General features: G+C 46.5%; 1 protein-coding gene and 1 non-coding gene across 4 annotated transcripts in view; one reads left to right on the top strand and one right to left on the bottom strand.

Annotated features, from left to right (window-relative positions):
- Positions 1-5,664: 5,664 nt before the first annotated feature.
- Positions 5,665-5,767, bottom strand: LOC120887763 (U6 spliceosomal RNA). The gene has a single exon (XR_005731089.1). It is a non-coding gene; the product is annotated as a U6 spliceosomal RNA (small nuclear RNA).
- A 5,430-nt stretch (positions 5,768-11,197) lies between these two features.
- Positions 11,198-21,248, top strand: part of Tmem248 (transmembrane protein 248) — a 29,986-nt gene continuing 19,935 nt past the window's right edge. The window contains exon 1 of one of the 3 annotated variants that reach the window (XM_005328545.5): positions 11,198-11,326. The gene's annotated coding sequence lies outside the window, so the exon portion shown is untranslated. Of the gene's footprint in view, positions 11,327-11,774; positions 11,997-21,248 lie in introns of those variants that run through there. The other 2 variants (XM_078023966.1, XM_078023963.1) reach the window with 2 other exon arrangements.

Below are 21,248 nucleotides of genomic sequence, written 5' to 3'. Positions count from 1 at the left end.
AGACCAGCTCTGCCTTCTATTCAGCAGCTGACTCAGTCAGAGGGTCACTTTCTGGGTAGAAAATGGCCCCGATTACAGGAGGAATCTGTGCTTATGTAGGTCACACAGGGGGACCACTGGACCATACAAGACCAGGACACAACACATCAGCGAGGATGGCGGGTCCAGCGCTCAGCATTCAGTGCTTATCTCTTTCCTGCCAGGGCCCGCTGCACTGTCCCTGGGAAAGGATGTTTCGGGTCCTTCCCAGAGACTGCCATTCTAGGCTGGATGGATATCTTCTTCCCAGGGACTGTCCTGCCCTGGGGAGGGACGTGTTGGGAAAAGACCAGTGTTACCAGTGTGTTGCCCCCTCCCTCCCCTCCCCTCCCCTAATCCCAGGCCGCCCTGTTTCCAAATCCCTCAAACAGAAAATGGGCGAAGGTGGGGTCCATTCAGCAGCAGCCGGCAGGTCCCTGAGTAGCTCAGCTGCAGGTCCCAGGAGGGAGGAGGCCACTCTTCAAGAGCATGTGCTCTCCTGGCTGCTGTTCCCTTGGGCACTTCTCTCACGATCTCGGGACACTTTCCTGACATCACCCTTAACGGGAGAGTATTTCAGATCTTATTTATTTATTTACTTATTTTGGAGCTCTAGGCCCCACCTGGGGTATGTGACCTCACACAAGAAGGATCCTAAGAGGAAGGAAGAGGTGGTCAAAGGCCTGGGCAGAGCCAGGGCAGTCCGCCTTCTGTCCAGGGAAGGTTTTCCGAGTGCAGGCGGGTAGGGTTCTGTTAGCCCACCCTGTCTCAGTGCTACCTGGCAGGATTCCAAGGCATTCCCAAAGAGGACCCTGCACACCTGGAACGTTTTTCCCCCTAGTTCATTAGTGCCTGTCACCTGCCACCCCACTCCTACTGGATACCACCCTCCGCCGTGACCAGCACCTGGGCTCAGTGGGAGGGTGTGGGCTTCTTGCCGGCCACTCCTCTGACACATCTTCTTGGGCTCACTTACAGCCCAGGGCCATAGACTGCCACTTGGTGTGGGGGTCACATTCGCTGTGATGGCACAGTGGGAGTCCAGTCTACCTCATAGGCGCACAAGGGGCCGGTATAGCGTGGCAAGCCACCGTGAGTGCTATCCTGTGAATGCCCCTGGTTGGGAGCCTGCGTCACCAAGTGTGAGGGCAGTCCAGAGTCCTCCACTGAAGCACAGCTCTGCATGTGCCTGCTTCCTGACTCCTCCAGGTGCTGGGAGCCAGGGCCTTCTACTCGCTGCGCTTCCCCAAGATGGCTGTTCTGGAAGTGGCCAACTGAGGGACCTGCCCCTGCGGGTGGATGACCTCATCCTCCTCACTGAAAGCCGCCTGTGAGTTCTTCCTTTTCCTCTTTGGTCTCTGAATGTCCAGATTCCCTTCTCGACAGTGAAGGTGGAAGTCTGCTTGCTGTGGACAGGGTTGTACTCTGTCGGGTTATCAAATTTGGCTTCTCCCTCTGGACACCCAATAGGCCCAGGAGTCCATCATCCTCTCCAGTCCTCTTCATCTCCTTCACAGCTGATGGCAACGTCTGAGGCCTCACGCACAGTGTGTGCCCTCGTGGAAGCCCCAAGTGACACTGTGGAACTGGTGGGATTTTGTTGTGGCCTGTGAGGCTCTGCTGAATGTGACCTAAGAAAGCGCCAGGTGTAGTGTTGCGATCTCTCAGGAAAACTAACTCCGGGTGTTTGTGATGGGCAGGGGTTTCTCCCAAATAAGGAATTCTTCTCCTCAGTGTGAGTTTCTCAGCTAGTTCATCTGCTCTGAACACATCCAGAGGTAAACCAGGGGGTTACCACCAGGTCAGGCAGTCGACTAAGGGAGGCTGGAGCTGGAGCTGGTGGCTGTGCCATCTTGCGTCTCTCCCCTCCCATCTGGAGGCCCTAACCCAGGTCTTAATATAATTCTGTGTCCTTCAGGTACTGGGGCAGGTAAGTGCCCAGTAACAGGACAGTGCCTGTTTATCAATAAGAACACAGCAGAGAGCAGAGTGCAGTGATCTTGTAGTCCAGGAGCTTGGAGGTCGTCACTGAAGAGCCACTAAGGCTTTTTCTGGAAACGCCAGGTGGGAGGAAGAGGCAGCCATGTGATGAGATTTCAGCGGTAGGATTGTAGGGTGCTGATGGAGCAGGCTGGGCCGAGCCGAAGGTGTGCTGCTGTTGTGTCAATCAAAGACTCCATGTGCCCGCTAGCTGTGGTGGCCTGCGTCTGTGCACGGGAGGCTGAGTCAGGAGGTTCACTTCATCCCAGGAGTCCAAGCCCAGCGTGAGCAAGAGGGAGTGAGGGTAGGAGAGGTCTCCTGTGTTGAGGCCAATAATAGGGCCTAACCGTGGGACCCCACTTCGTTTACTAGGCACGGAGCCTCCTATTCGGCCCCCGGTGTGAAAAAACCCTAACAACTGACTCCTTGTCCCAGGGCTCTGAGTGTGGTGTCTTCTAGGTCACCAGAAGAAGAATTTCTCCCATGTTACAGTCTGCACCGGCCTGGAGTTTTGCTGTTAATCAACCACCCCTGATCAATTACATGATCTATGACCTTAATGAGGTTGCTTTTAATGTGGCCTGTTTCACAGATGGTCATATCACCAATTTAGCATATTAGAACAATGCTCAGTTGTATGAGCTCTAGGTCCCACATTACCAGACTTGGGACAAGGTCCACGAGAGTTCAAAGGTCTCTTAAGAGGTGTAGTAGGTGGATGTTGTAGACTGTTCCATTAGCCAGGTCAGGTGTGGCACACCAGCCATGCTCGGTTCGATGCATGAGTTGGACATTCTGCTGCCCACGGGGGCTCTTGAGGCTGTTGGAGTGCTGTTTGTTGAGGCCTTTGAAGTCGACCCCAAATCCCCATGATCTGCCAGTATTACTCCTTGTCCTCACTGGGTATCTTGAGCAAGTGTGTGGGCATCTTGTGTTTCCCAATTAGAGCAACAATTTCTCATTGTTCTCCAAGTATCTGATATAATTTCCAATTTGCTATTTTGAACTGGCTTAGGTGACATGTCCATTCCTTCACCCGAGACGTGCCTGTCATTCATTATTCACCTCACCCAGCAGGGGGAGACCTTTCCTCAGACATGATCCATACCCATTGTGCATTCAGGTATGAGACACCACCCCAGCACAAAGTTTAGGAATCACATTTTCTAGCTTGTTCGTGGACTTTAAATAATTCCTTTCACATCAGCATCTGCATAGTCCCTAAATTAATTTCTTTCCCCTTGAGCAGGCCTTGGCAGTGCTGCGTGCCGTGTCCTTGAACACAGTAACTTATTTCTCCACCCTGACCATTTGGTGCACACTCGAATGGCCGTGGCCCTTCTGGGCACTGGGATCAAGAGATCCTGACCTTCCTGTCAATCCTCACCCTCCATTTCTGCCTTGATCTTGTTTTATAAATAAGAAAAGTCACTTAACTTTTTTTTTTTTTAAAGCAATCCCAGTATTCCAGCAGACCAGCAAGTGCAGGGAGATGCTGCTGCCTTACCTAAGCAGGTGTTTGGTTACCCGATCTGTAGACTCTTGGGTAACTTTTCTTTTTGAAATTTGTTCTGAGCCTTGGGATTTTACATCGTAGAGACTCTGAGGAGAGTTAAGGCAGCCTCTATTCCTGTGAAATCCTATCCAGGTTTGTGTAGCACTCTGTCAGTTGCCTGCTGGTCCATGCTACTCGGGAGGCTGAGGCAGGAGGATTGCTCAAGTCCAGGAAGTGAGACTCTGAACCAGGCACGGTGGCACATGCCTGTAATCCCAGTGGCTCCGGAGGCTGAGGCAGGAGGATTGCAAGTTCATTGCCAGCCTCACAACTCAGTGAGATCCTGTCTCTAATAAAATATAAAAAAGGGCTGGGAATGTGGCTTAGTGGTTAAGCACCCCAGGTTCAATCCCGGTACCAAAAAAAAAAAAAGTGAGATTCTCACAAATAAGTAAATAAAATAAAACTAATAAATATCACCACATGAGGGGCTGGGGCTGTAGCTCAGTGGTTGAGCACTTGCCTGGCATGTGTGAGGCACTGGGTTCGATTCTCAGCACCGCATATAAATAAATAAAATAAAGGCCCATCAACAACTAAAATAAATAAATAAGGATCACCACATGATGAAAGCCTAAAAGTTTACTGATTTCCTGTTTTGATTTTCTTTCTTTTGTGAAGTCCTGACTTAAAAAAAAAGAAAAAGAAAAAGAAAAATCGGTGTCTGCAGTCCCCTCTCAGTGTGCAGAAAGTGTCCCTGGGGGTGTCTGGGCATTCGCAACCTGTGCGACCATCGCCACACTCCAGCTGTGGAGAGTTTTCATTTCCCCTCACAGAAGCCTCTTGGCAGGAATGGCTAAGGAAACTGTGGAATATATACACAGTGGAATATTCCTCAGCATTAAGAGAGAATAAAACCATGGCATCTGCAGGACATGGATGGAGTTGGAGAATATCATGCTAAGTGAAGTCAGCCATCCCATAAAACCAAAGGCTGAGTGTTCTCTCTGATAGGAGGGTGCTGATCCATAATGGGGGGGTGCATGGGAGGACGGAGGGACTTTGATGGGGCAAAAGGGAGGCAGGGAAGAGGAGGGGGAAAGGGTAGGAAAGATGGCGAAATGAGGCGGACATCATTACCCTAGGCACACATGATTGCACAAATGGGTGACCTTACATCATGCACAACCAGAGAACTGAAGTCGTGCTCCAATTGTGTTCAGTGAGCCGAAATGCCTGCTGCTGTCCAGTACAGCTGGTTAGAACGACAAACCTCTTTTCTTCCTTCCGATGGCCGCTTCCCCATTGACACTTGCCTCTCCCTCTCGTGGTGTGCATGTTCTGAGCATGTCACACAAATGCCATCACATGATACCAGTCTTTTGTGACTGCCTTCTTTTCTCCTCCCTCCCTTTTCCCTTCCTTGAGACAGGATCTTATGGCTTAAAGCTTTCTTCCTTCCTTTCTCTCTCTCTTTCTTCTCCCCAGGTAATGAGGATGGAACCAGGGCAGGTGCTCGACCACTGAGCCACAGCCCAGCCCTGACTCTGTAGTGCTTGAGTGAGTGAATGTAGAAGTGGGAATCCCAACCTGGTACCGCAGGGCTTCCCTGTCTCTTCTGATTTGTGGCTGGCCTCGCCTGCTTCTGGAATTGTGGCACTCAGCTGAGGTACAGTCTTTGCTCTCACCTCAGGGCTGGCTCCACAGCCACCAGTCTCTTTCAAACCCACTTCCTGGCATTCGACCTCCAGCTCACGTCCATGTTCACCACTGGCCAGGGGCCCTCCCCCTTGTGGAGAGCGCTGGGCTGCGGGCACTATAGACTTAATCTGAGTGGGACAGGGTCTTGCTAGCTTAACCAGGCTGGCCTCAGACATGGTCCTCCTGCCCTGGGCTGGAAGATTCTTGGCCATCACTTCTTCTGGATCCAAATCTTACCTGATCATTCCATCCTGAAGTAGAAAATGGTGAACTGAAGAACTGTTCAGGGCTGGGGACGCAGCTCAGTTGGAGAGTGCTTGCTTCACGTGCACAAGGCCCTGGCTCAATCCCGAGCCTGGTGCAAAGTCAGGACGGTGCACACTGTTTTCAGCCCAAGTCTGGGCGACTGCCCGATTAAACTCTAAAGTGACTTACCACCTAACCTTTAAAAATTATTCTATTTTTTTTTTTTTAATATGGAGTGCTTCATGAATTTGCATGTCATCCTTGGGCAGGGGCCATGCTAATCTTCTCTGTATCGTTCCAGTTTTAGTAAATGTGCTGCTGAAGCAAGGACACACACACAAAAAATCAATCTATTTTTATTTAATACTCTTTTATTTTATTCTATTATTTCGTATGTATATATTTATTTATATAGAGATGGGCTCTCCTTATGTTGCCCAAGCTGGTCTCAACCTTGTGGCTCAAGTGAGCCCCCCTCAGCCCCCTGGGACTACAGATACCTGTAACTACACTCAGTTTTACTCCCTTCATTTGGTTTTGCAGGGCTGGGGATGGAATCCACTGCTTCACACATGCCAGACAGGCACTGTACCACTGACCTATATCCTGAGCCCTTTTTATTTTCTTTTGAGACAGGGTCTTGCTCCGTTTCCCAGGCTTCCCTGGAACCTGTGGGCCTCCGGCCTTGGCCTCCTCAGTGGGTAGCCCACAGTTGTGCACCAGCTGACCAACTTCACTCTTTAAGTTCTTTCTCTCTCTTGGGGGTGGGTACTGGAAGTCGCACCCAGGACCTTGTGCGTGCTAGGCACGTGCTGCATGGCAGAGCCACATCCTGTGTTGCCCCCTTTTTAAGTTTGCAAGACCCCATGCCCACCCTTGAGGTGACACTGCCAGCTTCCCCATCTCTCTACAGCTTTCCACGTACTGGCAGCAAGACTGCCCTTCCTCGTGTGGCTATGATAGACCTTTCTGTTAGGCCATCCAATAATCTGGGGGCTTCTGTATGAATCTCCCCACAGTAGCAGCCAACAGAGGATGTGAGGTGGGCCCCTAGTTTCCCGCCACCCCGCAATGTGCAAAGCCAGGGGCTGCTCCTTGGTCCCAAGCTCTCAGGACCCATTTTCATAAAGATCTAGCAAAGTGCTGCCTGTAGTGACATAAAGACGACTCAGCTCTGCCACTGAGTCATCCCTCTCACTGCCTCTTCTTCCCTTTCATTGTCATCTCACCCCACTTTATTTTTTTGTTACCAGGGATTGAACCCAGGGGAACTTCATCACTGAGCCTCAGATCAGCCCTTTTTGTATTTTATTTAGAGACAGAGTCTTGCTGAGTTGCTTATGGCCTTTCTAAGTTTCTGAGGTTGGCTTTGAACTCACAATCCTCCTGCCTCAGCCTCCCAAGCCGCTGGGATGACAGGTGTGCTGCTGGGCTCTCAGCCCATTGTATTGTCTTCTTTGTTGTAATGAGTCTCATGGGTTTGGCTGATTCATCAAAAATTAGAGTGCAAACCAGACAGGGTACAGATCAACTGAAGGAGGTTCTAACTTACTTTACCTTGCTAATGCTGAAAATACCAACCAAGGAACTGAAATTTGAGCTGTCCTGACATTGTTTTGTGGTTTTCTTCTGATCCATTTCTGTAGCTCCTGAGATTCAGATTCTTTCATTTCCAGATTTCATTGGAAAATTTTATTATTAGTATTCATTTTTGAAGTCTGTCTTACTTCAAGCTGAGGGTAGCTCGTTAATTTTCAGCCCTTTATCAGAATCACATTTCTTTCTAAATTATGCCTGAACTGTATGTATATATATATATATATATATATATATATATATATATATATATGTATGTATGTGTGTGTGTATATTTATATATATATATATATATATATATTTTTTTTTTGGTACCAGGGATGGAACTCAGGGGCATGTGACCACTGAGCCACATCCCCAGCCCTATTTTAGAGACAGGCTCTCACTGAGTTATTTAGTGTCTTGCAATTGCTGAGGCTGGCTTTGAACTCATGATCCTCCAGCCTCCCGAGCTGCAGGGACCTGAACTGTATTTTTAGAGTGGGTAGAAGTCCTCCAGAAAATCCCACTTGTGACACCAACAAGGTTTAACAGCACTCACGGCCCCTCCCAGAGCCAATGACAGGGAAAAATACAATATAGTAACTACATCAAAGTAAAGACACATCACAGCCCAAAGCTGTCTCAGCAAGAGATTTGGAAAGGCCAGGTTGAGGCTCCTATCATCTTTCTCCTGTAAGAGACAAGAAAAACCCATTTCTGTCTTGGATCAGGAAGCATCACAATCCACATGAAAACATCTTAGAACAGGGAGCTGAAAATGGAGTTTATACTATTTATTTAAAGAAAAAAAAATACTGGTCATATAGGCACATCTCTGCTGGAGACTGGCCTCAACAGCAACATCCTGCAGGTCTTTTTGAGACCAGGTGTCCCTCATCAGTCTCACCAGCCTCCGTGAACGCTATTGGGAGGCAGATGCAAGCCGCTGCTGATTGCCCTGGGTTCATGGTTACGAAGCGACACTGTTTATGAGTTTGTGCCCCATCTTGACCAGGGGCAGTGCCCTGCAGAAACTCAGCAAGATTTTTAGACTATCGCTGAGTCTATCAGAATTAGCCCTCTGCACACCCTAGGTCATTGTGATCAGTGCTTACCATCCATGTGTTTGGAGGGTCCTCGACAACTGGAGAGAGCTGGTGTCATGTGCCAACCCCAGGCAGGAAGAATGCAAGATTCAGAGGAGGGTCGGGACCCAGAGAATCCAGAGCAGTGGAGAAAGCTGTTTGCTGGAGTCTGAACTCTGAAACTACATGTGATAGTTTAGAGAAAACTTTTCTTTCACTGCTGTGATTGAACCTGGCGCATGCTAAACAAGCACTCTACCAGAGCCACATTCCCAGACCTACAGAACATTTTGAGAAATGGGACACACTCAGATTGTGTGGTAACGAGAGCCCAAACAGAACATTCTGGGGGCTTTGGTTTTACGACCTGCTGTGTTGAAGAGGTGGATGCAGCAGGACCAGAGAGAGCTGTTTTCAGAGAAGGTTTTATAAAGCTCAGGCTCGTCTGTCAGTGAACATTTTTTTGTTAGTATTGAAGAAGATACAGAAGAATATAACTTGAGAGACTATTTTGGAAACTATGGCAAGACTGAAACCATAGACATCATAGAAGACAGGTACAGTGGAAGAGAGAGGACTTGCTTTTGCATCTTTCAGTGTTCTGATCCAGCTGATAAAGTGTTGTTCAGAAATACAACACTGCAATGGGCAGAACTGTGTGGAGACAAAGCCCTTTCTAAACAAGAGATGCAGTCTCCTGGGCCACAAGAGCTCAGGAGGTGGACCTCACAGCTTGTGAGTATCAGAGGTGCTTTCAGTCTTGGAGGAAATTTTGGTGGAAGAGTCTTGGGTGGTGGAGGAAGTAGATCAGAGTTATAGAGGAGGACATGGAGTGATGGTCCTGGTGGAGACAGTAGAGGAGACTTTAGTGGTGATGGATCAGGATATGGAGACCAAGGCAATGGATACAGTGGCGGTAGTGGAGGTGTGAAGATCCCACTATGGTGGGAGGAGCTAGGATGATTTTGGACCACAGCAATCACATTATGTACCCATGAAGGTGGGCAATTTGGGGGAAGACTCTGGAAGTCCTTCTGGTGGTTATGATCTGCTAGTGGAAATGGAGGGTGTGGTGTAGAAGGTTTTAAAAACAAAAAGGGCTGCAGTTCTTAGCAGAGGAGCAGGAAAGCTGCAGGTTACTTTGAGACCATCACCCCAAATGCATCAGAGGAACTGGAACCACGATCCATAGTCAGGAAAGTTACTGCAGCTCACACAGGAAACCCTTCTTTTTAAATTTTTCATCTTTTTTTTTAAGAGAGAGAGAGAGAGAGAATTTTTTTTATATTTATTTTTTAATTCTCAGCGGACACAACATCTTTGTTTGTATGTGATGCTGAGGATTGAACCCGGGCCACACGCATGCCAGGCAAGTTTGAGCCACATCCCCAGCCCAACCCTTCTTTTTTTAAAAAAATATTTTAAAATTGTTGACAGACCTTTATTTTATTCATTTATTTGTATGTGGTGCTGAGAATCGAACCCAGTGCCTCACACAGGCAAGGCAACCGCTCTACCACTGAGCCATAACCCCAACTCATGGAAACCCTTCTTGTCCAGGCCAACAGGTCACAGTTTGCAAAAAGCGCAGCTGTTAATGTAATGTAAAGTCAATTGGATGTACGTTCCCAGGGTCTTTTATCTGTTGTAGCTTTGTCTTTCTTTCTTTTCATTACTTCAGGTATATGCCCTGTAAATTGTGGTAGTGATACCAGGAATGAAAAATTAAGAAATTAAAAAAAGATATCTAGGAACTTAGTATTCCTTTAATTAGTATGTGCCACTGTCTTCTGCACACCCCACAACCTTCCAGCTAAATGGTGAATAATAATGTTGTTTTTTAAATTAAATATTTAGTAGATACGAAGTGCTATACATAAAACGTAAACGCAACAATTCAGTAAGTAATCATGTACCCATCACCTTTCTAGAACACCTCGCAGGCGCTGAAGGGCTCTGGAAGCTCCTTCCCCTCCCAACTCACCCTCTTTGTAAAAAAAATATTTTTTGTAGTTGTAGGTGGACACAATACCTTTATTTTATGTTGATTTTTATTTGGTTTCTGGGGTCGAACCCAGGGTCTCATGCATGCTAGGCAAGTGCTCCACCATTGCGCCACAGCCCTTAACTCTCCCTCCTAACACCTGACTTGAAGTTTGTGCATCTAACGCGCTTTGTGTTGAACCCGCCAGTTCTTCCGTGTGCTTCTCTAAGCAATGCGACTGGATCTGCACGTTTGGGAACGTCCGGTACTGGAGACGCTGCAGTGACCGTCCTGTGCTGTGCTATCCTCCAGGCGGTGTGCTGAGATCCACGCCCACCGTCGCACGACCTTGGTTCAGGGTCCCCCGCGCCGCTGCTGTCAATCACCCGCGAGAATATCCAAGTCCGTTTGCACTGGTTGCTTACCGGCACCTGTTACCCTCAGTGTCCAGCGACCGCAGAGGCGCTGATGGAAATCGGTGAGGCCCGCGGGGGCCCACGTCCGAGCGCCCCCTGGGTGACGCGCCCCCACGGGAGGTCATGCGTGCCTTAGTATGCGGTCGTTCCCGAGCACTGGACTGACTGATCGTACAAGACCACACTTATCCACCGTTTTCTTTCGCGGTACTGGGAACACGGTCCAGGGCTTCACGCACGTTAGGCAAACAACCGCGCTCTCACAGGGGCACCTCGCCCACAGGAGCACAGTCGGCCTGAACACTAGCTTGCAGTCACTGCATTCGCGATCGCGATCGCGCCCGCGCGCACGCCCCGTCCCCTGCACCAGAACCGTTCAGCACACCCTAAAGGCGCGCAGGAACGGAGTCGCTACGTGCGCGTACACACTTTTGCGTACTTCACGCTAACGCACTGTGCACGCGCACGACGCCCTCGCGTGGGTCCGCGAGCGTATGCCACGCAGGCTCCTAGGGGTGCATCCTGTCAGGAGGCGGGGCCCCAAGCCAGGTTCCGAGGAATCTTGTCCTGGCCGCGCCGCCGTCTACGTCTGCGTCGGGGGGTCACGCAGCGCTGGCAGTGGCGTGGGTGTTTTTCACCCGGAAACCGCGGCAGCTGGAACCCGTGAGGAGCCGACTGCGGCGGCGGGAGCTGGCTGGGCTCTTGTCCTCGCGACGCGGCGCGGCGGGGAGAATGGTGCCGGGAGACCGCGGGCCCGCCGCGCGCCGCCGCCTGTGAGCCCCGCGCGGCCGGGGCGCCCGCCCAGCTGCCGGCCCGCGGGAGGGTGAGCCGAGAGGGTCGGGAGGGACGACGGAGAGGGCAGAGAGAGAGGCCGGGTCGGTCGGAAGGAAGAGGGGAGGCCTGGAAGGCAGCGGGCCCGGGCAGGGAGACCGGGAGGGCCAGGAGCGAGGCGGGGGGCCGGGGGAGGCAGGGAGGCTGGAGACGGTGAGCTCGACGGGACCTGGAGGCCGGGCGGGCCGAGCCGAGTGGGGAGAGGGGGCGATGGGGCGCCGTAGGGAGGACTGGGCCCGGGCCGCTTGCTGGCTTTGACTCCGGTGGCGTCTGAGGCGCCGCCGTTTGCAGGCTGGACGTCCGTGGGAGGGGAGGGGCGCTTGGCGCGGCGTGTGCAGACGCCGGTCCTGGGCGGGCGGCTCCGGCTCTGTTCCCGCGGGTTGTCTGCACGGTCGGGCGCCGAGGAGCGTGCGGCCGGGCCTGCGGTGCTTCCCCAGCCGCCCTCCCGGGCTGCGGAGCGGCTTTGGTCGGAGGAAATCTCCATTAGCAGGTTCCGCCGTCGCGGGTGACCAAGGGGGCTGCCTCGGAGTCCGGCCCGACAGCTGCGCTCCGGCCCCGGAGGTGGGAATATCATCTCCCGGGCGGGGGTGAGCCTCCGCCTGTCTGTGTCCGCGGTGCCCCTTTGGTCTGCAGGGGTCTGGGCGTCCGCACGCCGGTCGTCGGTGAGTGCAGCGTCAGTGTTTAGCTGGCAGGAGTGCTTTTTACATCCTCGTCTGAGGATTCTGGGAAGAAACAGGCCTGCTGCACACCGAGACACACTTGGTGACTGTGAGTGGCTTACGTCCCAGGGACTAGGACGTGGTATGCTGACGTTGTAGTAAAGGGCCTGCTAGGATTTCTGTCCAGGTAGACTGGAATCGGGGTACTAAGGTCACCAGATGCTCATTATTCTGCTTTTGGGCTCCAGAAGCAGGTGTACCATGGAGGAGAGAGCTAGCGAAATGTAAATACAGTTTCTGTCTGCAAGGAAGCAATAAGCTATAAAATGTGGCGGGACCTAGATAGCATAGGGCTATAACTGCTGTTAGGGATTTTGTTAGGTTCAGGAAAAACTTAATAAAAGTGACTTTTCAGGTGGACCTAGAAAGATCTGGAGGATTTGGGTCATTGAAAATTAGCTGGGAAAATGAAAAAGTGCGGTCATTTTGTGACAGAGCACCCTTGTTTGTGGCAATAGGTGCCTCACAGTGTTGGCAGAAGCAGCTGGTTAGGGTTAAATGTTAGAGACATAAGCAAATATTAACTACTGGTTTCCGGTTGGTTTTTTTTCTTTCTTTTGTACAGATGGTCAGAATGCTTTATTTTATTTTTTATTTTTATGTGATGCTGAGGATTGAATCCAGTGCCTCATGCATGCTAGGCAAGCACTCTGCCATTGAGCTACAGCCCCAGCCCCATTTCTGGTTGATTACTTGGTTATAAAGAGTTGTTTTCATTTGATAAGTCTTATTTTATTAGGCAGTCTATGGCAAAAAGCAGTTTAACTTATTTTAAGGACAGTAAAAGATGCTGATTGTCATTCCTGTCTGGTATTAACCACTGGGAAATTAAATTTGGTGTCTGTGAGTGTTTCAGTGCCCATGAGTAATCTGCAGGAGCAGGGTTCTAATATGGTCTAAGCAGCTGTGGCCAAATGACAAATGTAAGTCCTTTAGCTGTCTCCTGAGTTTTTCTTTTCCATTTGTTTTGTGGGGGAGGGGGCACTGGGAATTGAACCCAGGAGTATTTAACCACTGAGCCATAACCCAGCCCTTTTTATTTTTATTTTGAGACAGAGTCTCATCAGGTTGCTAAGGGTTTTGCTAAGTTGCTAAAACTGACTTTGAACTTGGGATCCTCCTACCTCAGCCTCCCAAGCTGCTAGGCTACAGATGTGTGCACTGCCCCTGGTTCCTGAGTGTTTGTAGTGACATCTTGCCCACTTCACAGAGAGTCTGTTTGTTTCTCTTACTCTGTGCTGTTGAAGAACTTTTGAAGCCATTCAGACAGAATACCAGGTTGCTAACTTTGGAACATGATTGATCTCAGGGTCTCACTGGCTTCAGGCTCAGCTTTCTTTAAGCACACTCAAAAATGCTCCACTTTCCCTGTTTGATGCTGCTTTCCACTCTTCCTCCTTCTCCACTCATGTTCTAGCTTTTCCTCATTACAAACATCTGAAAAAATGGTTCTGCTGGGGGACACATATAACACACTACAAGAGTGGTGGCTCTGAGGAAGGTTTTTCAGTATTTATATGCTACAGAATTCCATTATCTTGTAAGAGGGCATTAAAAAGAGACTTTTTAGCAACTTGAATGTGTAGGGTTTATTTGGGTAAACTTGGAAATCCTTAAGTTGTCTTGCCCAGATTAAAATAGTTTTACAAAGATCTGCAGCTCTCTCTGTGTAATTTTCTACCTGAGTGTAATCCTGGAGCCACATGGCAGTCTTTGAAGCATGGCTATTTGCCAGTTGGGCTTTTGTGCTTTTGATTACAAGTATCATTTTCAAAATATTTCCTGATATTTACACTGAGTTTTAATGTTATAAGATTTTATATTGAGCCTGGAGCATTCGTCTAATCTCAGCATCTCTCATGACTTATTTTCTTGAATATATGTTAGTAAAGCCCCAAAACATTAATTTTTAGTATAGGAATACTTCTAATTTTGTTTAAGATGGTCAGCTAGTTAAAAAATAAATAAATTATTTTTTTAGTCTTGGAACTATGGTGAATTTACTTTTTTAAAAATAAGAGAAGCGCATGTTGGAAGTTGCCATGGTTTCATGTCATGTACTTAAAAATGGAATCATAAGTACATTAAATGTGAGTAAAAATCCAGCTAAAATCTGAAATTTGAAAATAAATGGTTGTAGACTGTGTCCTTTCATTTTGTCTTTATGAGAATACTGTTGTCTAAACTGCACATTTAGCCACAGCATTTCAGCTCTATGCCTTTGGTTATAATTTCTCTTTTGATCACTTTGAATTATCACAAGTTTACGAAGAGTTTACAAGCCTTATCTGAGTGAGACGCAAGAAACCACTGGCAGAAGAGAGTGCTTTATGCTCTCATGAGGTATGCCTTGATGAAACATTTCAGACTTCAAAACAGTTTATTTAATTGCACTTTTATTGAAGTCCATGCTAAACTATACCGTGTGTGTCTGTGATCTGTGAAATTGGTTTGTTTTTCAATTTGGCATTTGACTCTTATCAACCCTGGTGTTGTGATTGATGGTATGGCTTCTGGGGTCGGACAACAAGTCAGAATCCATCTCTGCTGTTTATTTGCAGTGTGACCTTGTACAAATTACTCAGCCTCTTTTGATTGAGTTTCCTCTTCTGTAAAATGAGGATAGTAATGTCTACCTAGCAATGTTGGGAAGATTAAAAAATTTGTATGTTAAGTATTTGGAAGCGTGCCTGGTATATTAGGAATGTTATTTTGTCCCTCCTTAGCCCTTCCTAATCTGTTTTCTGCTTCTGTCATTCCAGTGAACGATTTTTTTTTCTACATTATTGTTGATGTCTTGACTGCAAAATTGTGTGGATGCTTTTTTACCTCTATCTCATTTGATGAGATCAACTCTTCACACAAACCGATCCCATCTGTTAGGCAGCAGTAGAACTTAATGGTTAAAGCATGGGCTCTAGGGACCCAGTGGATTTAAACCAGGTTCACTGACTGTGGCATTGGGCAAGTGAACAAACTCTTCATGCCTTAATTGCCTAACCTCTAAAATGCATTTAAGAATCTCGTAGAGTATGTGCAAAACTCTAGAACAGTGTCTCTCTCCATAAAAGCAGGCAATACTGCTAACATTATCAAGCACCATCTTAGTGCGGGAACTGTTTGAGGTGGGAGGAGTGCCTAGATAGCATCAAGGAAATGAGGGACACCAGCAGGATGCATCTGCAGTTCAGTCTGACTGAGGAAAACAGCATCGGTCAGGCAGAGAGATGCTTTTGAGAGTCATTTAAGAGATGGAAGCCACTGGGCTTTAATGAGAGAGTGTACTGGTGGACATCTTTCAGGAGGAGGAGGAAACTGTTAGGCAGCTTGTAGTGTTTTGGTCTTGTTGATTTGGTGAACTGTGGGTCATCTGAGTTCCTGAAGCTGGATGTTGGATCTGGAAGTTAGGGGATCTAGCATGGGCATGAATGAGTGTGGGGCACAGGTATGTGTCACCCTTGAACAGAAGTCCCAGCTTGAACATCAGCTTTTGAAGGAGAATGAGGAGGGAGGGTCCAGGGGAGTGCGATTTTGTGTGTCAGGTGCTCCGCAGGGTAGCTAGAACTCCAAAGCAGGCTTTGTACTTGGCACTTCAGAGGTTACTGGAGGCCTCAGGGTTCTCTTGGTCTTCTTTGCTTCCCACTTGCCCCTTGGAAGGTCTGTTCTGCCTGCACTCCCTGCTTCATGATGGGGAAGGAGGTAACTATTGCTGGCTCTTGGTGCTTGGGTGCTTGGGCTGGCACAGGATGCCAGGAAGTGCCCTTAGGTTGGTGCAGCTTGGATGATCTGCTGTTACATCCATTACTGTTGTTTGTTTGACTCAGCGTTTGCAACCTTTGGCCTTGAGGTCCTTTGGATATTTGAGAAATATAAATTTGTGTGTGTGTGTGTGTGTGTGTGTGTGTAGTGCTGGGAATCAAATCCAGGTCCACTTTTGTGCCTTAATTTTAATTTTTGTATCAAAATGAGCGGTTCTCCCACATCAAAGTGACTTCCTGCTGTTCTCAGGACAAGACCAGTGTGTTTCTTGATGGGCTTATACAGCAGGCTTGCCTCACCCACTTTCTCTCTGTGCCCCCTCCCCACCCCAACTCCCAGCTTCTCTCAGACATGACTGTTAAAGGAGAACTTTAAGTAATTTCCCATTCAACCTGAGGTCGGAAGTCTAGTTGAAGTTGAATGGTGGTTTTGTTTTTCAAGTGAAGTGAACTTTCTGGTCTGGGTCACAGGTAGAGGTTTAATGTGTCTTAAATGAAAACAAATTGGGTCAAATATAAAAGTAGGAGTATTGTCTGGAAGCATAGAATCCCTCTCCAAGGATTTTAGTTTAAAACTAGAATAAAACTAGTTCAAACTTTTGACAAGTAACCATGTGATACACTTGAAAGTGCTTGGGTTTGGGAGAGAGGGAGGGAGAAGAATGAAAGGCCTATAATGAATGAGCATTTGCTTCCTTTCTAATAAAGTGCTGCAAGCAGGTTGCAGAAGTTTTTCTCCACTGACCCCCCTTGGTGGCCTCTCTCCTTGACTACTCCTTTCCTCTTTGCAACTGTGTTTCCTTACTTAAAAAGTCAGCTCCTCACACCCACCCTCCTTCCATCTGAACCATGGCATTTAGCTGTTGCCTCAGTTTCCCATGCCGTTTTTATCTTTTTATTATTGGATTCTTCCCTGCCAGAGAATACCAGAGACTACCAGGATCTTGCCAGGTGCAGAGCTCAATTTTCCCTGAGTACTTTTTATTTCACTTGATTATTTTTATTTATATTTATTTGTGTATTTTCCAGTACTGGTGATTGAACCCAGAGCTTTGCATTTCCATGTTGTACTCCCACTGATTGCTTTTTTTGGGGGGTGATACCAGGATTGAACTCAGGGACACTAAACAACCCCTGAGCCACATTCCCAGCCCTATTTTGTATTTTATTTAGAAACAGGGTCTCACTGAATTGCTTAGCTGAGGCTGGCTTTGAACTTACAATCCTCCTGCCTCAGCCTCCCAAGCCGCAGGGATCACAGGTGTGCGCCACTTCACCTGGCCCACTGAGTACTTTTGAAGGAACAGAGAGGTGCAGGAATCTTTTCTTCTTGTATTCTCAGTAGTGGTTCCTCTGTGTCTGGTACCTCTGGAAACTTTGGCTGGGAACTCTTCTCCCTGCCTCACAGGACACCTCCCCGTCCTGGGCACCTTTTGGCGTGTGGTCTCCCTTCTTTCCTTGTCCTCCTCTGTCCTTTTCTTTTGCTCCAATGGAGAAGCCCAGGCCTGTCTGGAGAGCAGTGTGCTTCCTGGTCTGGGAAAGCTGCCTCTGAATGCGCCTTCTCACTTTGTACTTAGGCTTCTCCTCAAAATACAGGTCACTCTGAGCCCTCTAAATGCAGTTGCTGCAAATTAAGGGTTACCTTTCTTGGCACCAGGACTGGTTGGAAGACAGTCTTGTTTTCTGTTTTCTAGGGTGTTTAAAGAAATCATTCCTTTGAGTTCTGTTTTTTTTTTTTTTTTTTTGGGTGGCACTTTTACACTGAGCTATCTTCCCAGCCTATTTATTTATTTAGGGTACTGGGTATTGAACCCAGAGGTACTTTGCACTGAGCCACGTCCCTAGCTCTTTTTATTTTTGAGATGGGGTCTCACTAAGTTGCTTAGAGCCTCACTGAGTTGCTGAGGCTGGCCTTGAACTTGTGATCCTTCTGCCTCACCCTCCCAAGCTGTTGAGATTGCAAGCATGTACCACCTAACCTGGCTATCCCAACCCTTTTTATTTTTTGTTTTGAGACAGGGTCTCTCAGAGTTGCCCAGGCTCGCCTGGGATCCTCAATCCCTCATCCTCCCCAGTAGCTGGGATTATAGGTGGGTGCCATTGCACCTGGCTTTAATAAAAGTTCTACTTTTTTTTTCTTTCCTATTTATTGTCTTCATTAATGAAGAAAATGAATGGAATTAAAATTTAATGTTTTATTTTGATCACTCACTAGATCAGCGGATTAATGATGATCATATTTATAAATTTTATTGTTGAAATTATTAGAAATGAGGCTAGGGTTGTAGGTCAGTGGTATCATGTTTGCCTAGCATGTATAGATTTGATCACCAATAGCACAAAAATAAAAACTACTAGGATGGAAATGCAGATTTATGATTAAAATTTTTTTAGGAAGAAGAAAGGTGCATGCTGTCCCACCAGCGAGAGAGCCACCAGTGTTTACATTTGAGAGTATGTTGTCTTTTTTCCATATGTGTGCTTGCTCAGGAACATTCTTCAAAAACCTGAAATAGCTTCCCTTCTTGTAGAATCTCAACACATACAGGCTTTTTTTTTCACATTACTATTCCTTAAACAATACAGAATAACTAATATTTACATAGCACAGATATTGTCTTAGGCATTATTAATAATCTAGAGATGATTTAAAATTTGTAGGCATATCACTAGGTTATATGCAAATACTACACTATTTTATCTGAGGGACTTGAGCCTCTGCTGGTTTTGGTGGCCAGTGCTAGTGGGGTCCTGCAACCTCGCAAGGGACAAAGGAGAACTGTATGTTGCTTCAGGTCCTGTGTTTTTAAAGGCTGCCTTGTTTCTTCCTTCATATTTTATGTAACCAGTTGCCTGCTGTCATTGAATATCCAGTTTCCACTTTTCACTCCTTTAAATGCTCTTACTAAGGTAAGCATCTGTTTTCAGGAGTGGGTGTTTTGCAGGCTGAGTTCTTAGAAATTCAGGGGTAAAAGTGTGCCAGGTTTAACTGTTGATATGTATGGCCCGGTGGTTTCCAGAGGTGGTTCACACACCCTCCCCTGTGCCCTTGCAGATGATTTATGCTCCTGTAACTTGTGGGTTCCTTGGGGCATCTTTAGGACAGTCCTAGTATTTTCACTGGCCTTAGTTCCTGTATGGCATGCAGTGTTGTCACTGAGCTAGTCTCAGTGCTCTTGGTATGCATTGGGGGACTTCAGTCCCAGGCTGGCTGTGCTTGTGAACTGCCTTTGCACTGCATTGTGAACCTTGAGTCTCTGGACTTTTCAGAGGCAGCTCTCAGCCTTGGTAATTTTTCTCCTTCCTGGTGAGTTCCAGGACTCTAATTAGAGTTGGAATTAATTTAGGGAAAGGGTCAGAAAGAGTACTTTTCCTTTTCTTTATTTTCCTCAAACAAAACAGTTTATTCTTTAATTAAAAGTGGCATTTACTATTGCAAAGATTACAATAGCTTTCTTCTAACTATTAGCAGGGAAAATAAATTTATTTAACCTTTATTAATTTCTTGTCTGAAAACGCCTGTGAATAGTAGAAAGGAATTTTAAGTTTCTAAACTATTTGGAATATTAATAGTTTTTATTGGAAAATGCTTTTGCCTGTTTGATGACTACCGTTGGCCTATTCTGGAAAATTTCCCCACATTAAAATGGTTTCACAACATTAGCTAACTTGTGTATATTTAGGTTGATGTAGCTCAGTGTTTAAATTTTTAAAAAGTATTTTTAGTTGTAGATGGACATGATATCTTTATTTATTTGTTTTACTTATTTTTTATGTGGTGCTGAGGATTGAACCCAGGGCCTCACACATGCTAGGCAAGTGCTCCACCACTGAGCCACAGTCCCAGACCCTCAGTGTTTAACATTTGATGTGACATGGTTGTAATGACTAAGTTCTCTCTAGAAGTGATTTTTTTCCCCTTTTTTAATAGTGAGGGTCTTGCTCAGGTTGGCCTCAGATCCTTGGGCCCAAGCCATCTCTCCCCTATTTCTGCCTCTTCGACTGGACTACAGGCCTATACCTTTGCAACTGGTGTGGAAGTGGTTTTTATTTTGTTTGTTTGTTTTCAAGGTGGTGGGGATGGAACCAGGCCTCCCACATCCTGGCAAGTGCACCACTGAATCATACCCCCAGTTTTAATTCTGTTTTTTCCTTAATGTTTCGTAATTATAGCTTCAGGTATTGAATGGATCCTTTTTCGGGTTTTGTTGTATATTTTATTTTTAGTAAATTGAACCTTTAATTTACTGTTGATGTGTTTTTGTTTCTCAGTCCTGTTAATTTTAATCTAACTAATGTCGTTTCTAGATTTTTCTTGTAAGTTTATTTTAAGCCTCGACTTATTTGATTCATTTAATGCACTTGCTTTTTTTGTGTCGGAGGTTATTGGGGATTTAACCAGAGTCACATTCCCAGCCCTTTTTATTTTTTGAGACAGGGTGTTACTAAGTCACTTAGGGCCTTACTAAGTTACTGGGGCTGGCCTTGAACTTGTGATTTTCCTGTCTCATACTCCTGAGATTATAAGTGTGTTCTACCATACCCAGCTGTGTTTTTTTCCCCCCCGATATATTTTTAAATTATAGATGGACACAATACCTTTATTTTATTTATTTAGTTTACGTGGTGCTGAGGATCCAGCCCAGTGCCTCATGCATACTAGGCAAGCACTCTACCACTGAATCACAACCCCAGTGCCTCTGGCTATATTTTAAAAACTATTTATTTATTTATTTTAAAATCAGACCTTTTCATTTCCTTTTTTTTCCTTTATTCTCTTTTTAAATTTTTTTGTGGGGGGCCAGTATTGGACAGGAAGCCGAGTGCTTTGTATGTGTTAGGCAAGAGCTCTTTCTCCACAGCCCTGATGACCTATTTTAAATTTATTTTATTTTTATTTAAAAATATATATTTTTTGTGGAACTGGGGATTTAACCAAGGGGTGCTTTATCACTGAACTGAAACCCCAGTCCTTTTTCATTTTTTTAAAATTTTGAGACAGGGTGTCACTAAGGTGCTGAGGCGGGACTCAAACTAGTGATTGTCCTGTCTTAGCCCAAAGTTTCTGGGATAACAGGTGTGCACCACCACATCTGGAAAATTACCTATTTTTAAAATTTAATTAATTCTTTAACTGGTACATAAAAATGTAAAAGTCATGCACATTAATGAGGTAATATGATGATTCAGAACATGTATACTTTGTGTAATGTTTAAATCAGATAAATCTCTTCAAACATTCATAGTTTCTTTATGATAAAATGTTCAAAATCCTTCCTTTACCCTTTTGAAATATGCAGTACATTGTTGTCACATAGTTATTTACTTGCTTATGTCTGACTATAACTTAGTACCCATTGGTAGCCTTTCCCCTTCCCTCCCTCCTCACTTGTCTGTTTTATGTCTAGATATTGAGGTGCAGCGACAAGGCTGACGG

Source organism: Ictidomys tridecemlineatus, chromosome 10 (assembly GCF_052094955.1).
Source record: "Ictidomys tridecemlineatus isolate mIctTri1 chromosome 10, mIctTri1.hap1, whole genome shotgun sequence".
NCBI classification, from domain to species: Eukaryota; Metazoa; Chordata; class Mammalia; order Rodentia; family Sciuridae; genus Ictidomys; species Ictidomys tridecemlineatus.
The sequence above is the reverse complement of the archived record's forward strand: the minus strand, read 5'-3'. Positions and strand labels throughout refer to the sequence as shown.